The sequence below is a fragment of the Stegodyphus dumicola genome, chromosome 12 (genome assembly GCF_044657685.1).
Source record: "Stegodyphus dumicola isolate Sdum_Otavi_A_Nest chromosome 12, ASM4465768v1".
NCBI lineage: Eukaryota > Metazoa > Arthropoda > Arachnida > Araneae > Eresidae > Stegodyphus > Stegodyphus dumicola.
Genome location: NC_140779.1, coordinates 115,978,403 through 116,001,548, shown reverse-complemented (window position 1 = coordinate 116,001,548; position 23,146 = coordinate 115,978,403). Strand labels below are relative to the sequence as shown.

At 34.0% G+C, this 23,146-nt stretch overlaps 1 protein-coding gene across 8 annotated transcripts in view; it reads left to right on the top strand.

The window, feature by feature from the left end:
• LOC118181291 (FMRFamide receptor-like) overlaps positions 1–23,146 on the top strand; it is a 647,035-nt gene that overhangs the window by 94,724 nt on the left and 529,165 nt on the right. For all 8 annotated transcript variants that reach the window (XM_085806839.1, XM_085806834.1, XM_085806838.1 and 5 more), the window contains exon 2: positions 698–767. The gene's annotated coding sequence lies outside the window, so the exon portion shown is untranslated. The remainder of the gene's footprint in view (positions 1–697; positions 768–23,146) is intronic.

Here is a 23,146-nt window from a genome sequence, read left to right as displayed (position 1 = left end):
GGATACTGGTTAACGATTCTGACCGCCATACCGAGGAGCCCAGGTTTGAATCCCGGATAAGGCAAGAATGTTTGTAAATGTATAATGCCTCTGCAAAATGAAGGTACTCTAAATATGCGGTGATCCGAAAGCCCTCTCGAGAGGTTATTGGAGGAGAAAGAAGTGTGGGAGACCCTCGGATCCATCCCTCCTCTGGGCGCTCTCTCTCAAATTTGGAGGCGGAGCAGAGCTAAATTCGAGCTGTCACCTTATATGGTGCTCAAGGCTCTTCCCACGATGCATGTCTTGGGCTTGTGCTTACTAATACCAGAAAATTGAGACTGGTAATTAACAACAGCTCCAATAGTCACGTGTATTGTTTCCATGTGCATGATGCCCGATTGACTTCATCTCCCTACGCGTTCCTATGCTGCTGCTCATTTGGAATTGTTGTTTGTAGTTCAGCTCTACTATATACCACTGTGAATTGTCGTTTAGTGTATTTTTTATTCACTAAGAATACGAATCAATTATCAAATCATTCTTTAAATTCGTATCATTAAAAAATTAAATTCGTATCATTCAAATCATTCGTTAAAGAACCTTTCGAAGTTTCTTCCTAAAATATTTACGATTGTCATTATCAAATTTTTCATTTGTCTTCAGTATGCCATTTTCGAATATTATGATTCAAAAACTTTTCCCTTTTCCCTTTCAGATATAAGGCCAGAGGTGAAATGATTTAGTTTTAGAGCTTTCTGTCTGTATTCTAAGGAAAAGATATCCACGTAAGTAGATTCCACATTTTTCTTGCAATACTGCTTTTTGAAGCTCCTCTTTGTCGAAACTAGGATTATGTTTTCCTCCAGTAAAAGAGAAATGTTTTCTAGCTGAATTCTTCAATACTAGCAACTGTCAGAAAAAAGTTTTTGAAATATAAATGTGTTTAAAAATGCACGAAGCTTCTAAACTTCGATAGATGTAATATTTTGCATATTTCAATGGTAGTATATTTTTAATAAAATAAATAGTAATAATAATACCGTTAAAGAATATTGACAGAAATAAAACGTAACTAAATAATAAATATGAATAGAAATTTATGCAAAAGCATTAGCTAATATAAATTACAATGTTCGGCAGTCGTTGATTCGCAAAATATTAAAACTAAAACCAAATTCATGGAAACTGGAAAATGATGAAAAAAATTAAGTTACCTCTTGTGGAAAGAAACGTTTTTAATAAGGTACATAATGGTCACCTCGGACGGATAAGCATACTTTACACCTTGATTTCATAAACTTTACCCAAGTGTTGATCAAGTCTTGTAAAATTGCACGCCATACTTCAAAAAATGCATTTTTCAACTATTGGAGGGTCCGGGGGGAATTGGAGCTCTGATATTCGGCGCCCTAGAGCATCCCACACATGCTCAGTGGGGTTCAAGTCGGGTGAGTAAGGTAGTCAGTCCATTAAAGTGTTATCATAATACTGTTTGCAAGTATTCTGACACAGTTATAAGTTCAATGAAGCCGAGTATTTTCATTCATTAGCACAAATTCTGAGCCTACAGTACACCTAAACAGTCTAACTTGGTGTTACAATACCTCGTCCACAAATCTCCGAGTGGTTATAGAACCTTCTTAAAAGATATGTGCCTCGGTGATAGAATTTGTCATGATTTCTGCCCAAACCATTAAACCACGGTCGAGGAAACGGGATATTTCACGGACACGTTATGTATTCCTTCTTCTCTCCAGATCAAAACATGTCTAGAATCACTGTTCAGACTATATCTGGACTTCTGGACTCGTCAGTAAATAATACTCGAGCCCAGTTGCTCTTTCTCCACTGAAAATGACCAACGGCACCGGTTTTGTTGCTCTTGGTCTTCATGACCAGGCTATCTGTCAACCGAGCCAATGCTCAAAAAGCGGCTCTAAACACTTGATATAACACTTTGAGGGATATTCAAATCTTTAGCGACCTCCATTTGTGTTTGACCTCCTTCTATTCTACCAATTAGTCACCACTTTTGACCTTCTCTTAACTGATGCCCTTGAGCCATAACTAATGAACACTGATCACTGTCAGAAATCACATCATTTAATACAACAGACCGGGAATTTCAACTTAAGTCCAGTGCTCACCACATTGTCAAAGGCTGAATTAGCATATTTCCAACCCTAATATACGCGAAGAAGTGCAATTTCATGTTCAGTTCTATTTCATTAACGTAAATAATTACAGCATTGGACATTGGTTTCAACATCGATTTAGTTAGCAGATTTCTTCTCATTATCATTTAATTTCAACGACCAGTGTAACTGAATATTATTCAGAATTTTGCATATATATATATATATATATATATATATATATATTTGTTTCAGTATTTGTAAATTTTACTTCCACTATTTTTGGGTACGACTTTCTTCGAGGACCTTCATAGGAAAGAATATTGTAAACTTGTATTTAAACTCCAACTATTTCCTTTTCTTTTAGTAATTATATAAGAAAAATAAAGACTATGTAAAAGATTATTTTAGCAACATAAATTTCCATTCTCAATTCTAAAAATATTAATAGTAATCTCTCTCTCTGCACTGCGTCATTTCTAGATTAATCCATGTCATATGACTGTTACATAATTCTGGTGATGTAAATTGAACTAAAATTTAAGCAGTCAATAATAATTTTACAGCAACAACATACCCAATCAAAATGCACTGAGAACCAAAACTAACTCAGTCTGAATTAGGATTTCACGCTGAATATAATGCACTTGCTTTCTACGCTTTCGCCTAGCTTGACTACAGTCTGTGATCTCCTTCTTTCTTACTGCAAATTTATCTAAATGTATAATTTTTGGAATAGGCACAATTAACGTGCCAACTTGACTGTGGTCGCAACAAGTTGCTGAAACAAGAAAATGAAGATTTAGTCTGCCTTCGCCTTATATTTCCTATTCATTATGAATCAATACTTCAACGCCATCGGAATTCATGCTGGTCTCACTTCTGATTTTGTTTTTATTACATATATATATATATATAATTACAGTAAAATTATAGTTTAGTTCGGGTGCCACTGTATAGACATTAGGTTATTTCTAAGCGCTTTCATGTTACGTTATAGAAGAGATACTATATAGTTTTGCATATAATGTCAGTAAAATTGTTCATATAAATTTATATATATATATAATTACAGTAACATTATATATATATATAATTACAGTAACATAAATTTATATGAACAATTTAATATAATGTCAGTAAATAGTAAAAGTAATATAATGTCAGTTGCATATAATGTCAGTAAAATTGTTCATATAAATTTATATATATATATAATTACAGTAACATTATATATATATATAATTACAGTAACATAAATTTATATGAACAATTTTACTGACATTATATGCAAAACTATATAGTATCTCTTCTATAATGTAACATGAAAGCGCTTAGAAATGACCTAATGTCTATACAGTGGCACCCGAACTAAAAAATGTGGTAGAAGATGATTCTCCACCACCAGGATTTGGCGACTGAGTCCCTTAATCCCCAGTCGCCCTTTAAAAGGCCCTTTAAAATGCAACTTCTTAGCATGCCTTCGTGGTGTAGTGGTGAGCAAACTCGGCATGTATTCGAGAACTCAAGGGTTCGAGTCCCGGCTAGGGCATTGCTCATTTTTCACGTCTACCGCATCAAAATAACCTAATGTTTCTAAAGCTGTAAACTGTTTCTTTTTTAAAGTAAATTTTATAGGTCTGTCATGGGCTCTACGAGCCATTAACAACAACCACCATTCAGTCCATTACGAATACGTACTCACGTGTCAATATTTTGCATGATTCAATAATTGTATAATTTAATAAAATGTCGGGACATTTCCTAAAAGAGTATATTTGCTTTACCGTTCTGTTTTTTAAGAAAAGTTATGGAACAATTAACTTGGAAAATATTTAAAAACGTTCATTTGCATACTTCGTAATATCCTAAAAAGTGGTATAATTACTTATGATAAACTTAACAAGAACAAATTTCAAAATGAAATGCGGAGAAAAATATAGAGAATATAAAATGCGAAAAATTAGTAAAGACACGGCAAATTTCATTGCAAATAATCTTCAACTTCAGTCAATACTGAATCTGTATTGTTTGATTCAGTAAATCGGAAACGAAAAAATCGTTCTAAATTAAAATTAAAAAACTCTTTTTAAAAAGATAAGCAAAAGATATATTCGAATTCTATGGCTATGTATTATTTTTAAAGAAATATTATAATAAATAAAAATAGTATATCGAGTATAAAGAAAGTGTATAGCAATACGTAATACTCTATTGGAAATTTTAAACATATGCTGATTTGAAAAAATTTCCCGATTTTGTTGCTGACTTTTATGTAGCTTAAGTGAAAAGAAAGGGATGTTTAATAAATAAACGACCGAAATTAGGGGACTGAATCGTCAAATCTTGGTAATGGAGAATCATCACCCTCGAACGTTTTTAGTTCAGGCGCCACTGTAGAGACAATAGGTTATTTTGAAGCAGGAGAAATGAAAAAATGAGCAATGCCCTCGCCAGGACCCGAACCTCGGAACTCTGGAATACGCGCCGAGTGTGCTGGCTATTACATAACGACGGCATGCTAATAAGGCGGGAGAAATACTTTATAGGTAATAGTGGAATCAACTTTTCTTACTTATGGAACAAACAAGTATTCAGTAAGATCCAGATTTACAGACGTTTATCTCACCTCTGTTTGAAAATCGCTGGTGCAAGCAGCATGTCTCCAGATATTCAAAAATTAGTTTCAGGAAAAAGACGCCACTTGACATCAACACGTATTTATCATCTACTACAAATAAGAACTACAGTATTAGGTAAGATTTTGTACATTTATGAAAATACCTTTCTCTTTCTTGCGGCCTAGAACTAATAATTATTTGGACCTCTTGCGATACTGAGTCTGACATGTCTGCTCTAAGCATATTATAAATCGAATTAAACTGTAATATGATATCGTATAACAACTATAAGTCTCGTTGGTCATGGCAGAGTTTGCGGAATGATTAAGCTCTCAATCTAAACTCACGCTTCAATTCATAAGGCAGCGTCTGTCCATTTGGTTGGTATCATTTAATTAATTAATTATTCTACGTAACATATTTTGGGTGATGTTCTCGGACCCAATAAGATACCATAGCAATTAGACCTGCATTCCAGCACGGATGCCTAATGGCTGAGTGCTCTGTTGTTGGGAACAAAATCTGCGATGCTAGTGTAATTATACAAGTCTTTTCCACCGCATTGCTCTGAAGGTCGTTGTTAGTGTTATTTTCATGCATGCGTATAAACACAAAGATAATTTCAAATTTTAGTTTCATTTCTCCGTTAATAATACACTCATTTTCACTTCGTTGCAATTTTTGAACCTGAGCGATTGTAGAAATTAATGCTAGGGAGATGTATAGAAAAGTAAGTATTACGAGTATAGTAAAAATTCGATTATCCGCATTTCAGATAATGCAGCTCTAATTATTTGAATCCTTTGTTCTGCGTTGTAGAGTAAGTTAAATTAAGTTTGTTTTAATTTTTCTCCTTGGTTTGAGGGAAATGTAGTATCCTACTGTGTAATTTTCAAAGAAATTTTAAAATTAATTTAAATGAATACACACGATATGCAGCTAAACTAGATGGTGCCCATAATTTATTCACCGGATAAAGACATGTTTTAAAAATAATACAGAATAAGAAACAGGAAAAAAATGACTGATTGAATTTTATTTAGCACTTCAAAAAATTTTATATTAATAAACTTCAACATGAGTACCATTATTTGCTCGCAGATGTCTGTTTTTGATTTCCCTCCAGATGTTATTAAGCATTTGTGGAGTCATAAGAGCTGTTGCTGTGGGGATTCGATTTTTCAATTCTTCGATATTCCGAATCTCTGTAGCATAAACTCGATTCTTCAGGTATCCCTCGAAAATGAAGTCAAGAGATATGACGTGCGGAGAAAGGGGTTGCCAGGAAATCGGTTCACCTCTACCAATCCGATGATCTGGAAATGTTTCATCAAGGAATATGCATATATGTGTACCTCAGTGACAGGGGACCACCATTCGGTTGGAAAGAAAAATGTCATCCGATTACAGTACCAAAAACAGTCTCAGCATTACTAATTCAGAAGTCGGTAAAAGTTTAAAGTTGGGTGCCCCTTGTTTTTTGGCGATTCTTTTTTGACGCCAAGATTGGCGCCAGAAAGGCACAATTTCAAGATGGCCGCTACACAAAACCAAAATAAGAAGTCAAAGAATTGCATGAACTCTGTGTCCATGTACACATCGATCTGTTTTCACTTAAAAAAACATCCTAGAATTGCACAAACTAGGCATTGCGCACTGCCTTAAATTTGTCCGTGCACACATCAATCTATTTCCATTTAAATAAAATCAGGAAGCTAAAGCAAAGTTAAAACTATCATGGTAACCAGAAGTGAGGTTTCATCGCCAAAATTTTTAAAAAAAAAAAAAATTGGCGCTAATTGAAGGGGCACCCAATTCTACACTAGAGCCCAAAGTCAAACAACAAAAATCAGCGTTATATTTTAAAATTTTCACAGGACTAGTTTCGATGTTTTTACCGAACCGCCATCTTCAGCTGCAAAAGCGCAAATGAACGAGATAGGATATAATGATTAGATAAGATAAGAAAGCCTGGACAGAAAATAAGCTAGTGGAGCCATCTGTTGATGAAACCAGAACTAAAACATAATTTCTTTAAAGGCCGAAGGCAGAAATGGATTGGAATTAGGATCGTTAACTAGAACAGAAAGATTTTTTGAATGTGAAATGCCTCTAGAAAATCCAGTTCTTCAATGGAAGATGTTTTTGAATAATTTTGGCATCAGAAAAATTGAAAGTATGATTTTCGCACCAACAATGCTAGGCAACAGAAGACTTCTATGTTTCCTTTTTTGTAACATATACCTCAAGTTCCTTGTCGCGAAATTTCAAGGCTCTCTTAGTTTGGCCAATGTAAATTAAACCACACTGGCAAGAAATCCTATAAATATTCTAGGAATTCATATCCGAAATGGGGTCCTTGAGTATGGAACTCGGAATTTTATTGATGGGAGAATAAACGACCCGAAAGTTAAATTTCTGCAAAATATGAGCAACTTTATACCTAATTGATGGAACGAAGGGAATGACAACAGAATTTTTATAATCTCCTAAAACAAGAGTGTACCTTTTAGTGTGTAGAGATGAGAATTTTTTAACTGCTTGATTAATAATGTTGGGTGAAAAGCCCCTGTCAATAGCTATTGCTTTTAAATAATTTAGTTCTTTATCAAGGGATAGTCAGGAGGAGCAAACTTGAAGAGCACGGCAAACATAGGAATAAAATGAAGTTAACTTTTGTTTAGTCGGATGACATGATTTAAAGTGTGGTGAAAGGCAAACCGATGAAGGTTTATGGTAAACCGTAGTACTGAAGTTGGTTGTGTTACGTGTGACCAGAATGTCCAGAAACGGAAGAGAATTGCAAGTATCAAGTTCAAAAGTGAACTGAATAGCAGGATCAATAGAATGCATTGTTGAAAGATCTTTATTACCTTCAAACAGGGTAAAAGTATCGTCTACGTAGCGGAACCATACCGGGAAGTTTAAAGTTTCAAACAATTTTGATTTATAATAATGCATGTAGATATTAGCCAAGATGGGACTGCGGGATTTTTGTTGTTTAACTACTTCTGAATTAGTATTTTTTCGGTGTGTTATTGTGTCTTAATCTCAGCATAAAGTATTCACCCGAATTGATGACTGCGGAAAATAAGACACCAATCTCTTTATTATGTGTTAATACACATCTTAGGTAACTTTTACCTTTTGACTAAGAATTCAAAACAATTACACTGTTTTCTATCCAAGTGAACAAAATATGTCACAAATAAAGTAAATTTAGCATTTGGGATATTTTGACAAACTGTTTTCAAACCAAAGGCATATATCCAAGTTCTAGTTGATGGCGGGATACATATGTTCCACACCATGCGATCGATTTACTATAAGCACACATATTATTTTGGAAAACGTTGTTACATGAAATAGATTTTACATAGTATGGTACAGAGTAAAGCATTCTTTGCATAACCCAACATTACACATTGGGCAACTTACATTTGTTCCTTTCTGTGTGTTCATTTACGTATAACGAACACAGCGGCTTCTTGATTTTCCAACTGTTGAGAGATAATCCGCAACACTCGGGTGATTCTAAGTACTTTTTAACGCACCAGTAATTTTTAAACTTTTAGTGGAATATATATGTCTCGTTAGTAGTCAAAGGGTTAAGGGCTAGCCTCTTAATTTCCCTTACAAAATGTAGATTTTCTGACACTCAAACCCTGCGGTTATGCCGATTATCTCCTCCCCAAACATGTTGCTTTATCACTGAATTACGATTTTCTAAAGAAACGGATCGTCATTACTATGTAGTCAGAAATGTCTAAAAAAAATTCCCAAGGAACGACTCTATCATGAGGTGTGATTTGGTGACAAATCTGCAGTTTATACGCAGTCTGTTTCAGCCATTCAAGAACAATTTTACGAACAGTCAATTTGGGTCTTCCGATTTGCAGGTTGACACAACGAATGGATTTACTAGGAACGCACACAAATGCGTCTTGAATGGGGAAACATTTTCATCACGGACGCTTGGCTTACAAGCACTTCCTTTATGCGAAACATCTCCGATCCCTCGAAGCCATTTTAAGCATCTTTTAAGTAATTGTTCCGTTGGTGCGGGTTTATTAAATTTATGTCGGAATCGCTTCTGAACTGTTTCGGAGATACGCTTGCGTATAACCAGGGAACGCACATTGCTTTCTCGACACATGACGTCCTTTTGTCTGTAAACAAACAGGTTCCCTGTTGTCAATTGCAAAAATTAGAAGAAAGGAAATTTCTAGAACTAAAGATTATATTGATAAAATTATTTTAATTTGCTTCGTAAAATTACGTTTGCGTTTAATGTTGCTACCCGGTGATTAAATTATGAAAACCTTGTTCAATGTACGGCAAATACGGAGCCTCTCAGTGTCTCAGTAGAGAAGAAATTATATTCTGTTTGCTTGACTTGCGAAAATTGGCAACCAAGGGAAATTCTATACTGAATATATTGTTGTCGTGCGTACGAGTTCATAATGGACAGAATGCACACAGATCCGATGATAAAGTGATAGGGTTTACTTTTCAATTGTGAAACTTTCCACAAAAGTACTCGTATAGCTCCTTTAAGTACGACAGAGCACTATCAGTAGTTACCAATTTGAATTATTATTAACGTTAAACACAACACAATGCAAAAGCGCATCCAAAGACCGCAGCTCGCACGATCCGAAGTCAACTCTGATATAAAAACTGAAAGCTGTTGCTCTCTTGGTTCTCATACAGTTTCGCCTGGCTGCCAAAAAAATCTGTTTATTTTCTATTTTTCGAAATTACTGGAAGGCATATACGATTACAGTTACATATAAGGCCCAAATACGATTAGAGTTACATATAGGGATCAACTACAATTATTTAATTACAGGAACTGGACCAAAATATCGCCAAATTTTGGCGAGGATTGGCAATTTTAAGCCAAATGTGGAGACAAAAACTAGTCGCCAAAACTACCGCCATTTGATATCTCAATTTAGCGAGACAGCTATTTACCATTATCTTTTATTAATTATGTTGTGCCAGCTTATGTTTAAACTAACTTGCTTTGAAGTATTACATCAATGAAATATATTAATAAATGTAAAAATGAAAATCAAATATATTAATAAAAATAAATCAAATTTTCAAGAAATGTCTTAATTATTTTTTTTTAAATCGCTTAATTTTTCAGTTGTATAATTCGAAGGATAAATTGTTAAAAATGTTGCGTTCAGTCAAACGGTAACTCCATGAAGTCGATCTACTTCTTATGCCGCATGGGGGATAAATTGAAGATATCATAAGAGTCATGAAACTCTTAATGAGAATTAAGAGACTCTTAAATGAGAAAGCATGCTTAGTCAAATGGTAGGCAGCATCACATATTGTAGAAACCAAAAATTTGGAAAGCTTCTACTAAGATTTTTTCTGATATTAAACATCTACCCCAAAGAGCATAATATATGGTATCATGAACATATTTGTGGGGAAAGGCAACGACTATAGTTGATAACACACATTTATTACTATTTACAAATATAGATTACATTAGGATTACAATTAATGAAAATGGTATATGAGCGATCGAGCGACGTCTGCTCCGCTCGCCAGTAGATCTCAATTAAATTCATTAATAATTTTTTTTAATGTGACTTTTAAAAAAGTATATATACCTTTAAACACTAAATTTGCTAAGAGTGCGACTGTAATTTGAAAGATAAATTAAAATATGTTTGGAGTTTTATGTCTCTTTCAGTGCAGCGTTTCTGGTCATATACATGATAAATAGCATGATAGTATAATGTTACATCCACCTCTCAAATGCATTTAGTGAAGACTCTGAGCCAAGATCTGTAAACAGTTCATATAATTCCGAATTCACTAAATTTTGCGTGAAAACATATTGTTAATTCTTCACTATATTGCTGTATTTTAGACAGCCATTCTAAAAACCCTTCGCAGTATTTGCCAATGAATTGTTCCGACGCCGCCATATAAATTTAACACTGGAGTTTTCCTTTGGATCAGCAAATAATATAAATCACAAAAAGTCTAAATGTAGTACATTATTAAAAGAAAGAGTTTTTAACTAGATCGACCTGAACAACAACAACAACAAAAAAAAAAAAAAAAAAAAAAAAGAAAAAAAACCACTCCTCTGAAAAAAACATTTCTGCGAATTTGACGAATGTCAAATTTAATATAACGTATCATTTTCGCATTACTCGCCCGATAACGAGTAGTATAACCATGTAGAATCATTAGGTTTTTTTTGAAGCAGGAGGACATGAAAAATGTGCAATGTCCTCGCCGGGACTCGAACCTGGAATTCTCGAATACGCACCGAGTGTGCTACCGTTACACCACGAAGGCATGAGAAACGGAGAGAGAAAGTACCTTAGCACCTTGGTTGGCAAGCGCAACCATCAGTAAGATTATCAAGTAAAAAATAAGTAATGTGAAAGAATACAAGATTGTGGTATTTATTGATTTATTTAGATGGGCAATTATACTGCTTTCGCGATTTCTCAAGAATTTCTTTTGTTAATTTATTGACATAGGCAGTTGTTTTGTTACCGTATTCTTTTATGTAATTGCCGCTGAATAATTCCTACCTCTGCTGTTAACCTGTAAATGGGGAAATAAAATCGTAATAGAAGCCTTGCCTCGAGAATAACAGCCATTCTCCCTATTGTGGTTAAATATTTTAGTCTGGGTTAAGTCGTTTGTGTCAAGATCGCAAGAGCTGTGAGAAGGAAGCAGCATTATATAGTTTCTAAAATTTCTTCCACAGGGAGTAATGTACTCTTTTTATCTTACGACTTTACGCACAGAAACTTATGCCCTCAAATTATGCCCTGCATTGTTATATTTTAGGTCAGTATTTGGCCCGTATGTGTTTGGTTAATAAAAGTAAAGTATACTGGGAATTTCTGTCTTGAAAATACCTGTTCAGGAAATACTTTTTCTTTTATTTTTATTTAAAAAAGCTTTAAACGATCGTTTTGAAATCCTCGATTAGGAGTTTAGCAGGATTATAATCTTTCTCGAATTAAAAATAATTTAAAACAATTGTTTTGAAATACTCTCTCAAGATTTTACAAATATTATATTTTTTCAGTTAAAAATTATAATAATTTTATCGTAAATTAAAATTTTTATTCCTGAATCCTTAGACAATTTATACCACCTACTGCCAAAACGGTTTTCTCTATATATAAGGTAAAACAAATGAATTTTGATGTTTCTAATTTAAAAATGTGAAACTTACTTCAGAAAACAGATATGTTGAACAAGTTTCATACCAGAAATACTGTTGGTTTATCCCTAATCTTTCTAATTTCAGCTGCCGAAATTATACACGATATCTTTGAAAATATTAATTTCATTTTTGAAGCCTTCCATATCTAAAAATATTTTGATTTTAGTTACCATTGTAAGATCTTTTCTCTTTTCTTAACGTTTGCGCCTATATGCTACCGAGTGGTAACATCGCTGAATACTTGTAGTTCTGACTTAAGCTTGATTCCAGGGAAACGGGCTGGCTCCATGAGCGTTTTCGTGCTTTTCCCCATGTGTAACATGTATACGAGCCAGTTTCTCTTAGACAGTCCTCTATTAAGGCATCCCCCTCAGGCAGATAGTCCTAGAGTGCTTTGCCATAATCAGCTAAACCAAACTTACCCTAGTAGTTTGGTGTATTTGAGAGCACTTCCAGTTAGCAGTCGGGAAGTTCGGATTTTGAAATCTGGCGAGACACCGAAAATTCTTTTTCATGTTTCCTGATTCGACAAATATAATGACTTTACACGAGATTTGTAATTTCAGTACTTGCTGTCTCGAAGTGAAAGCACTGAATTCAAAATACGTACACATAAATTTGCCTTAAGTGTTTCGTTATTTTGCTCAATGAATGGATTAAACATCTGTTGTTTTTAATGTAAGTAAAACAGTGCATAAAAGCAGAACATTTGGTAGGGTAAAAACTACGCCAGTTTGTTTCTCAAATCGGTCAGTTCCCTCAAAATGTATTGCATTTTTTTTTCTGTTGAAATCATGTAAGAACACAGGTTGTTACTTCTAGATATCTACTGTTAGCATACTTAGTTGTTTTAGGTTCTCTGTTTTATATTTTACGTTAATCTAAACCAAATGCATACTGTAAAAGGGTATAAGGTTATAAGGTATTTCCCCCGCCTTCTTAGCGTGCTTTCATGGTGTGGTGGTCTGCACGCTGGGCGCGAATTCCAGAGGTCCGTGGTTCGATTCTCGGCGAAGGCGTTGCTCATTTTTCATCTCTCCTGCTTCCAAAATAATAGCCTAATGTCTCTACTAGGTTATGTAGGCATTTCTTGTATGTGCCTATGTGGTGAAGCGGTAACAGCGTTTTTTCTACCGAAAATCGGTTCTAGTTGACAACAAAGTTCATTTTCCGCTATTTCTAATCTCATTCTGGGTCTTTATATCTGCAGAACGTTTTACTTAATATTCGTTGGCTTTTAAGGAAATCAAAATAAACTATGTCTTCATAATACTGAAATTTCCTCATAAAATTTGCTTACAATAAAGTCCTTAGAAATGTCATTTTTAACTGATTTGGTTTTTTATAAAAATAGTTAAAGAACTTTTAAATTAAGCTTTCTGAAATAAATTTAAACTTCTGCAAATGTTTAGATATAAGCAGGATTTTTAATTCAAACAAAAGCTTCAATTATTAAATAAGGAGCTATTTTATCGTGAACCTCCAGACCTGATCCAGACCACTATACATATCTGGTTATTGTTTACGGAGTTAAAATGATTCATCATCATTTATGTCAGAACACCAGACATAGTTTTACATGTCTCCCGGGAGACGTTTACAGTGAAAATTTTGAAAAAAAATTAAATAAATTTATTGGGAGATTAAGATAGCGAACCGAAGGCATTAACCGAAAATATAATGATGATGCATTTTATAAAGCGGTTTAGGGCTAGAGATAAGGAGAGAAGGGAAGAGAAGAATACTTACAGATAAAAAAGGAGTTTTAATGAAAAAGTGTGTAAAAATTTCTTGTAGGTGCCTTGGATAAATTTGTTCTCTGTATCAGATTATGGTGGATTAATATCAGAGCAAACATTTCTTTATTTTTATTCCTCTTCTTAGATTTTGGGCGTTAGAAACAGTTTATAAATTTGTCTTTATTCGTTGTTATTTTTCCCCTCTTTATTTTCACTACGTTTAAAGAGCACAAGCATAAGATCGTAGAAAATTAAATTTGTAATCTAAGATAATATGCTGATCATTGTGCAATTAAATTTGATTTCATTGTGTTTAATTTTGTGCTTTCATATATTTATTTATATATTGTTAAAAATATGAGTATTCCAAAGATTAATTTTGCTATACATGCAAATTTTATGATAAAGTTTGATAAATATGTAACTATTATTGTATAATAATTGTTATTATAATTATTTAATTATTATATTTTATAATTCTTATTACAATAAATACTCAAATAATAATGGTGATAATAATTTTACAATTATAAAAAATTAAAATAATAGTACTATTTAATTAATAATTATTTAACATATTTTTATTTTGGTTGAGTATTATATACATATTTTTATTTATTTTTTGCTAATTACTATACATATTTTTGTTTACTAACATATATGTCCATTAATATGCACAGAAAAAAGAAATTTCTTAATAATTAATTAAAATAATTACACCATAATAGATGATTATTATAATTATTTAAGTAATTATAATCATTATATTATAATAAATAATTATTATGTTCTTTTTTGTTTTTTGATAAAATCTTTAAAATCTATGCGTAGCCGACGTATTGCAGGAGGAACCAAATTTATTTTAGAGGGGGGGAGGAAACACTTTTTACATGAAAGATCGTAATATTGACAAATGTCACGTTAGATCAAGTAGATCAGGAGAGACCCCGATCGAATAGGGTTGATACCTGATGACAGTTTCTTTTTTTTTTTTTTACTTCCTTGTACGAAGTAAAAAGGAAGTATTGTAATCGCGAAAAGTTTCAGGCAGCATATTTCAACGAAAATATCCATTTTGACCGCTATCGAATGCAATTTAACGATGTTTTTGCGTGATATCTGTACGTAAGGGCAGAATAAATACTCTTTTCCTTCAAAAAAATTATAAAACTGCTTTAAAATGAATTCTGAAGGGAATATTTCGTGGCGTCTGTACGAACGTATGTACGTACGTGCGTACGTACGTATCTCGCATAACTCAAAAACGAGTAGCCTCAGAACGTTGAAATTTCGTATATAGGACTGGTATAACATGTAGATGCGCACCTCGTATTTTGGTTGCAATCGGCCGCGCCAAACGTATATAAATATATTTTTATATATATATCCACTCTATTACCCGGCTCAGTGTTCTCAGTTTCTTTACTCTTATATGTTTGTAAATTGTACATTTTTTGCTTTAAAAATGATTGAATTATGTTGTTTTTATCTTCTGGTTAAGGATTTTATGCCTTTAGTAAATCTGTGTGCAATATTTTTAGAATTATCAGCAATTTTAAAGTTGTTTAATTGCCGCTAAGCCTGTTTTTAATGGCAGCCATTGATGTTTACATTTGAAACAGGAGACTAGTGGATTTGTTGCCAATCTAGAGAAACATAGCTTCGCAACAACAAAGATAACGCATTCATTTATTATTGCCAATTAAATCATGCATAATTCTTTCGCGGAAATAAGCGTTTGAGATTTACTACGTAATTTTTAATATAGGCATTTTGAGTTTTTATGTATTTTTGCCTTCTCGCGAAGTGAGAACTGAATTAATTAAATGAGAAATACTCAATCGTCTGTGAAAAACTGTTCTTTTTAGTTTTGTTTGCTTAATTTCTTTTATACATAGTTTTAGCTTTATTATTTGAATAGAACATGTGGCAACGATTAGATAATTCTTTAAATGATATACATTTTGTGCATTCTGAGTTATAGTATGAATGAAATATAATACTGTTAAGTAAACCTAGCTCCAGAGTGTCGCTATGGTAAACAAAGTGAATTTTAAAGAATGCATTTATTCTATTCTGGTTTATGCGCTGTCGGCGAAGTAGGTTTAATTCAATCTAATAAGTTTAAATAAAATGCAAGAAAAAATGCGAAGAATTTAATATTCCGTACAAGGAAGTCATGTGGTGTACACATCAGATTTTTTAAATACAGGAAGAATATTTCCGGCAAAATCACAAACAATGAAATACCCTATTCCTGTAAAAGTCATATAATATGTGGGGAGAGGAGGATTTTTTTATCCCAGCGTTGCAAATCAATATGAAACTTAGCGTTTTATTCTGCGAATATTAAATAAGTGTGCAGAAGACAGAACCCCGCCGATGACAGGATAACTGACGACAGGATCCAATAATACGAGGACTCAGTTTCTCGAGAAGAGAGAACTGAAACGTGATCTGCTCATCCCGAGACAGGCAATTAACAGCCCTTCTGAACGATTCCGAGTGTTTTGGCAGTATGCCAGCTAAGGATGCATTTGACGTGGTCGAACTATAATACGTCTAACTCGTAATTTTTAATATAAGCTATTACGTTAGGTAGGATATTTGAATATGGCAAAGAACACGAGGACTATCTGTTTAAACGGAGTGACATTTCCTGGAAACCGTTCTGAAGGAAACTGGCTTGTGTATATGCGGATGATTGGGAAAACCGATCATGCAGCCCGCCCATATGCTGGGACTCGAATTCGGATCGAATTATTAACCTCTGAGCCACAGAGTTCTAATTCACAGGTGTTCTAATTCCACCATTATTGTAAGACATGCTTAGTGCCGATACAGAACAATCGATTGTCTTGGTCGGTACGATGCAATACGAACAGCGGGCTTCGAGAAGAATACGGGAAAAGGCTTGGATGTTTGTATGTGTCCTCTATGGTTATGATACTAATAAAAGATGGCGAGCCTCATATTCTTTCGATTGGTTTGCTGGTAGCGTAAGGCTGTTATCACACATCCGTTTATTTCAAAAGAACAACTGTTTGGTGCAATTTTTCTGCTTTGTCACAACAACCAATCACCACAGATCGCTTGGGAGTTAACACAGGGGAAACTGGTTAACATTCGCAGCTGATAGCTGATTGGTTGAAAACGAACAACTTAGCGATTTTTTTCGAAAGGAAGGAAAACAATCGCACGCCTTATGGGCCTAAGTGGGTGGGAGACTCCTAGACCGGCACCAAGAAAGATTCTCCTTCAAAAGCGAGACAAACTGCGTAAAGACATATTGCCACCTATACGGTGCTCAAGGCCTTTGCCAATGTCAAATGCAATCATGAGCGCCTCGCGACTGTAAACCTCGGGGATCAGCTCTGACGCTTACTGTTAAACAAATGAGACAACAACGGACAATCATTTGCGTGCCGCTTAATTTCGTTGTTTTCTTTCCCTTTGTGTTTTGTTAACATTTTTATAAATTCTTATTTGTGAAAGCATTGTACATATATTAATTAACCTTCTCTCTATATTTAGATGCCTTCACCATATAGAACGGCATTCTTCTGGTACGTACTCTTGTGATGTAGTCCATAGCATATTCATCTAGCGCTTCGAAGATTCCTAGTTCAATTCCCGGTAAAGGCTAAGAGGAAAGATGCTATTTCAGTTGCTATTTCAGATTTTCCTCTCTAAAAAAATCTTACAATAGCATCTCAAGTACTGAAATATTTCGGACGATGTTTCATCTCCTACTTCGATTTGATAGAGTGTGTCTCTTGCCTTTCCAATAATCAGCCTCTAAGTGAGGAATCACATATGAGGAATTAACGATATTGCTCCCGCACGTGCACTCAAATAGTTTTGACACGGAACTCAATTTGTTGTTGGAAGCTCTGTCTTTCGATTTCAATCTTTACTGATGTTGTTACATCACTGCAAATTCGAAAATCAGTCATGCGGCTTTTATTTCTGAATGTTGCCTGTTATAAGTGATCGTGTTTTGCAATTTTTACATATTCGATGACAGTGCTGTATTCAAATCATATCTTTACAATCTCACGGCCTCGGGATCTTTCTGAGCAATGAATCATATAGCCATATTTGTGCCCATATCTACGCAATAAGTATTCGCAGTTTATGAGATTGCAAACTAAAACGCCCATCTTGCAACTGTAACTTGCTCTTACAACGACGATGTAACGTTCATCCGCGAAGATTCTCATTAAAAAAAAGAGGAAAAGTTGAAGTTTAAAATTTAACATACAGTTATAAATTTTGTATAATGTGACATGAACGCTCTCCAGAAATGCGAAGTTTTGTCGTAAAAATATGATTACAGGGACAAACCCATTTTGACATTGATATTAATGGCTATCTAGTTAAATTGGTGAGATATCACCATGTTGGCGATAGTTTGGGTGACTGACTTTTGTTACTAAAATTTTGCGAGAAACTGCCAAGCGTCGCCAATGTTTTTGCTGCTAAAAATGCCAAAATTTGCTAACGTTTGCCAAAAGCCTCAAATGCGACCAAAAGACATTTCGATTCGGACACTGAATAACTAATTGAATAACCGTACTTGATCCCTATATGTAACTGTAATCGCATCAGACTTTTCTATGAAACTTTAACCATATATGCTTTCTAGTAATTTCGAGAAGTGCATGCACTTCTCGAAACTGGAAATCTCTTGGCGGCCGGGCAAAATTGTATAAGACTAGAAAGGGCCTCAATTCTCAGTTTTTAGTTTACAGACTTTCCAGAGTAGACTCAGATTTTAGTTCAGAGTATTGAGAGATCTCCGTGCGAGCTCCGCTGTTTAGATGTCCTTTGCATTGGGTTGTGTTTAACTTTCTTATTAATTCGAAGCGATAACTAGTGATTGTGCTCTGTCATACTGAGAAGAGTTGTACGAGTAATTTTGTGAAAAATTTCAGAATTGTAAATTGCTTCTTCCGTAAAAATAAATTTAATAAATTTATCATCGGTTCTGTGTATATTCATTCCATTAGGGACCCGTACGTACGCCACAATATATTTCGGCACTTACCTTTTAGATATGCAGTAAAACACATTTACGTTTAGTCACTAGTAATATTTCTAACGCAGATTGTATACTTAATAATTCGCTCTTACCTATTAAAAGTAAATTCTTTAAATTATATTTTTATAGCAGAGAATTAAAAAAAAATCTCTTTTAACAAAATAGAATGTACCCGTTTGCTCTCACAGATAACGATGCTCACCTTCTCATTCTCTAAGAGCGTTGCAACGGTTTTATTCTACTTCAGCATATGCGGATAAATTCAAACTTTCCCTGCAAGTACAGCAGGCACTTACTGTGCGGTATCTATCTTTGAAGTTTACACTTCGTCGAATTTTAGATTGCAGCTCGTTTGTTTTAAATTTGAATTTCTAGGTTAAGTATAGAGATTAGATTAGAGAGATTCTGCCGCTTAAGACGGCCATGATCCAAATTTTATTTTACGTTTTATATGAGGACTGTAAAGAATTTGCACAAAAAGTTTTTGACGTAAGCTTCGTATCACGAGCCTCCAGAAATTGAGTTTGCTATAACAAAGTTAGAGCATATTCTGTATTCAACAAATGCGTGAAATGACATTATCCTCAATAATGTAGCTCGTGCTCGGTCCAAAAAAGGATTAAAACGTTTTTTGATCATTCGCGGACGATACCATATTTTGGGCAAACGGTGTTTGAACAGAGAAGCTTGGATTTTTTTGCTTGGAAATCGATAGTGGCTTATATTACAGCTATTTGCCAGATTGCTCTCTCTCTCTGACATACTCGTTCTCACATATCGAAATGGTTTTACAGGCCAATGTTTTCAGGCAATTCAAACTACAAAACTATAACTCGGCCAATATATGACAGATCCCAAAAGAAAGATTTTTAAAAGTATCCCGGAAATGACGGTAGTGTTATAGGGGGCAAATGTCTGCACTCCAATGGATGACATCTATATGCTCCGATGGATCGTGTTGATAGTGACTAAATAATAATTATTTATTCTTCATAGAAAACATATATATATATATGCAAGATATAAAAAATACCATGGTTGCTTTAAAATAATTGGCGACCTCAAAATTAACTATTCTAGATTTGTGCTCTGCTTCTAAATTCATCTGTTCTCCCAAATTCGAGATCTTTCTATGATATATATCGCTACTTGAAAGGGTAACCAAAACTAAAATTAACGAATCATAGCTTATCTCTACGATTGCATCTACTTTGGTATAAATACCGCTGGCGAGTTAATTACGTCATTCTTTTCCTAGCTCCTACCACGCTGTGAACTACATGCTTCTCTGGCTGTCTTTCTTCTTATTCTAAACTGACGTTGTATCCCCGTAAACCTGTGTATTTAAGAAGTTATTGTATTCAAATATGATTTAATATATCTTGTCTGCAAAAAGGATGATTTTTTATATGTGCGAAAATAAAGATTGGTGATTTGTAGAAACTCAGTTTCGTTATCTTCGTCTCTATGCTTTCAACCCCGGCCATAACGACTGCAAACTGATTCTTCCTACACATTAAATTATGACATTATATATATGTAATAAGTCAGACTTAGATGTAATGATGTAGGAAAGTTGATAGCGTAGATGTAGAATTATTGCCTTTCGTAGATGTTGGTTCGTAGAGGACAACAAACTTATCAGCCTAGCCAGATTAAATATTCATTTTTTTTTATACTGACATTTGTGGCCACAATTCACTTGGAACTCAAATCGTGCTTATTTCCAGAAAAGTAACATTTTTTTAATATTTTTGCGATAGGAAGAAAAGTAGCGCGGCGAGAGAAGCAGAAGCAAGGTGCGTAGTTATCCAATATGGCAGGTTACTAAGACGAAGGTTTCTGTTCGAAATTCGAATTAGATACATCATTATCATTACGTAAAAGTCATATCGTAAATTAATCTAGAAATGGCGCAATTCAGAAAAAGCTATTACTATTTTCAGAGAGAAGCGAAACACCCGAATTAAAATAGTTAATTAAGGAACTATTCCTAATTTAAGTTTAATTTTTATTTACATATTTTTTACCTTAATTATTAAATTACGATTTATATACATGAATTAAAAGTAATAAGAGAAGAAAAAGAAGAAGAATCGTCACAACATTCCACGTCTGCGTTCTGCGTCGTGGCTCTTACTCTTCTACTCGGTCGTCTAAAATGGCGGATTGTGGTTACGCCATCCAGTTACAGTTACAGTCGCTTGGTTACAGTTGCAAGAAAACTTACATAATTCGGCCGTCAAGTTTGACGTGTTGAATTTGATTGACGTGACAGTGTTATTATTTCCAGATGTTGCATTTTGTTTTTGAGTTTTTTAAACACACGTAAGAGGTTTATGACCGAAATTTTCACAAGGTAAACATCAGGGATTTGTTTGTCAGGACAAAATTTAGATAAATGTTCAAATCCAATATAATTATAACATTTGGATGTCGGTATATGATATGAATTTCTTGAGCAACCTATTCTGTAATATAACAATTTGTAATAGCCAAAAAATGTTGATTCCCGAGATTTAACCTCACATTTTAAAAAAGACTAAATATCATAAATTTTAACATCACGTTTGAATTTGTGCTTCGCTTAAAATCTAAAATAAGATATTCTGGCATATTCATAAAAGAATCAATGATGTCTTTACGACCAAAACGATCTTTAATTAACTTTACACGGTTGTCATAATTATTGTCAGTTAACGGAAAACCAAATACTACGCATTTAACACGTCTCCAGTCAAGTATGTTTTTAAATAGGCAAATTTTTAAATTTTCGAAAGTCAGTCATTTCGATCGATAGTGCTTTCAAATGAATTCCATAAATTGTTGCAGTATTTCAGGTCTCCTGAGAATGGTTTGATTATTAATTTTGGAAGTTCAATTGAAGAGGGTGAATTTAAGCTATAATTCGAAGTGCTCAACATTTTAGTAGATGTCGATGAATAAGTAACATTTCTTTTCGTTTGAGAAAACGTTAAATTTGTTACTGTACCTGTTACATTTTTATGGGTAATCAATGTTAGTCCTTAGTTCTTCCTCGGTTAAGTTTCCATCGAATATATTGTTGCTAAACGCCCAGCTGCGGTAAGGCAGCTTCCCCGCAAAGCGGATTTAGGGTTGCCAGAAAGTCTCAAGGAAAAGTAGGTTTGCGAGATTTGGGACAAAATCGGTCATTTGGAGACAAAGTTGGCGATATGCGATAGACGGAGAGAGAACATTCTAGAACGAATTCTTACCTGTTTTCTCAATAATGTTCCCGACGGCAGGTGAAAAACTATATATTCTCTGCCTATATGCGGAATCGAGTAGTATTTTGAGTTCCGTAGTAGTCCTTTGAGTTCAGAGATTAGCTCGAGAGCGATCGACCGCGTCGGGAGCTGCACTTTAGTGCTTTGCTGTGAAGCGGTCTTCACCGTTATAGCCTGATATCCTGAAGGCTGTATTAGTTACTGTTTCAGCGTGTTTATCGTAGTTTTTCGTCAGTTGCAAACGTGTCTTTATAACTTTCCTGTGTAATACTGACGAATAAATTGTGCTTTGATTCTTCATCAAGTGTTGTCAACAGTGACTCCAAATCCACGAAAACGCAACAATATGTTCAATTTGAGTATTTAAGGATTTTTAATTTATTAAATTTTTATTTAAAACTTCCACATGTTCCTCTAAGATATCACATGTATCATTTTTATCTGTAAGGCAACATAAATTCTTGAAATTAGTTTAATAATATTGGTTCGTTCAACGGTTTGTTTTCGTTATCGTTTTCAGTTTTCAAAATTTTCTTCGGAAGCCATGTTTTCTTATACTTTAAAGTACGTACAGACGTCATGCAAAAAGGTAGTCAAAATTATTTGGGAACAGTCAAAATGGATACTTCTGTTGAAATCTGATAACAGAATATTTTCGTATTTGCAATACATCCTTTACTTCGTACAAGGAAACAAAAAGAACAATTTCAGGACTTTTACATGAAAAATTAGCAGAGATATTCAAAAACGTATTAATTTTTTTTTTCATCGAGCTAATAACTTTATAGAACAAGCATAAAACCCAGTTTACTCATTTGGATCATCATCTTGGTAAAAAGAGTGTAAGTTTTTAAACTTGTAACTTTTCCCTTTGAATTATTTAACAAGGCTCTTTACGGTAAAACAAAGAATGTAATTAAAAACAAATTAGTTCACAAACACTAGAACTAACTTTGTGCAGGTACTTTAAGAGCTTAGATTTTTCTTCTATCAAACTTTTCCACCCATTCCATTGGTAACGTTTTTGTAAAATTATTCCTTTCACTTGAAAACATTTTAGAACTGAAAGCATATACCCGAGATTTAATTTAGCCCGTATCCATCTTAAACAAACTCTCTGCGTAATAGAAGGAAAATTATGATAGCTTACGC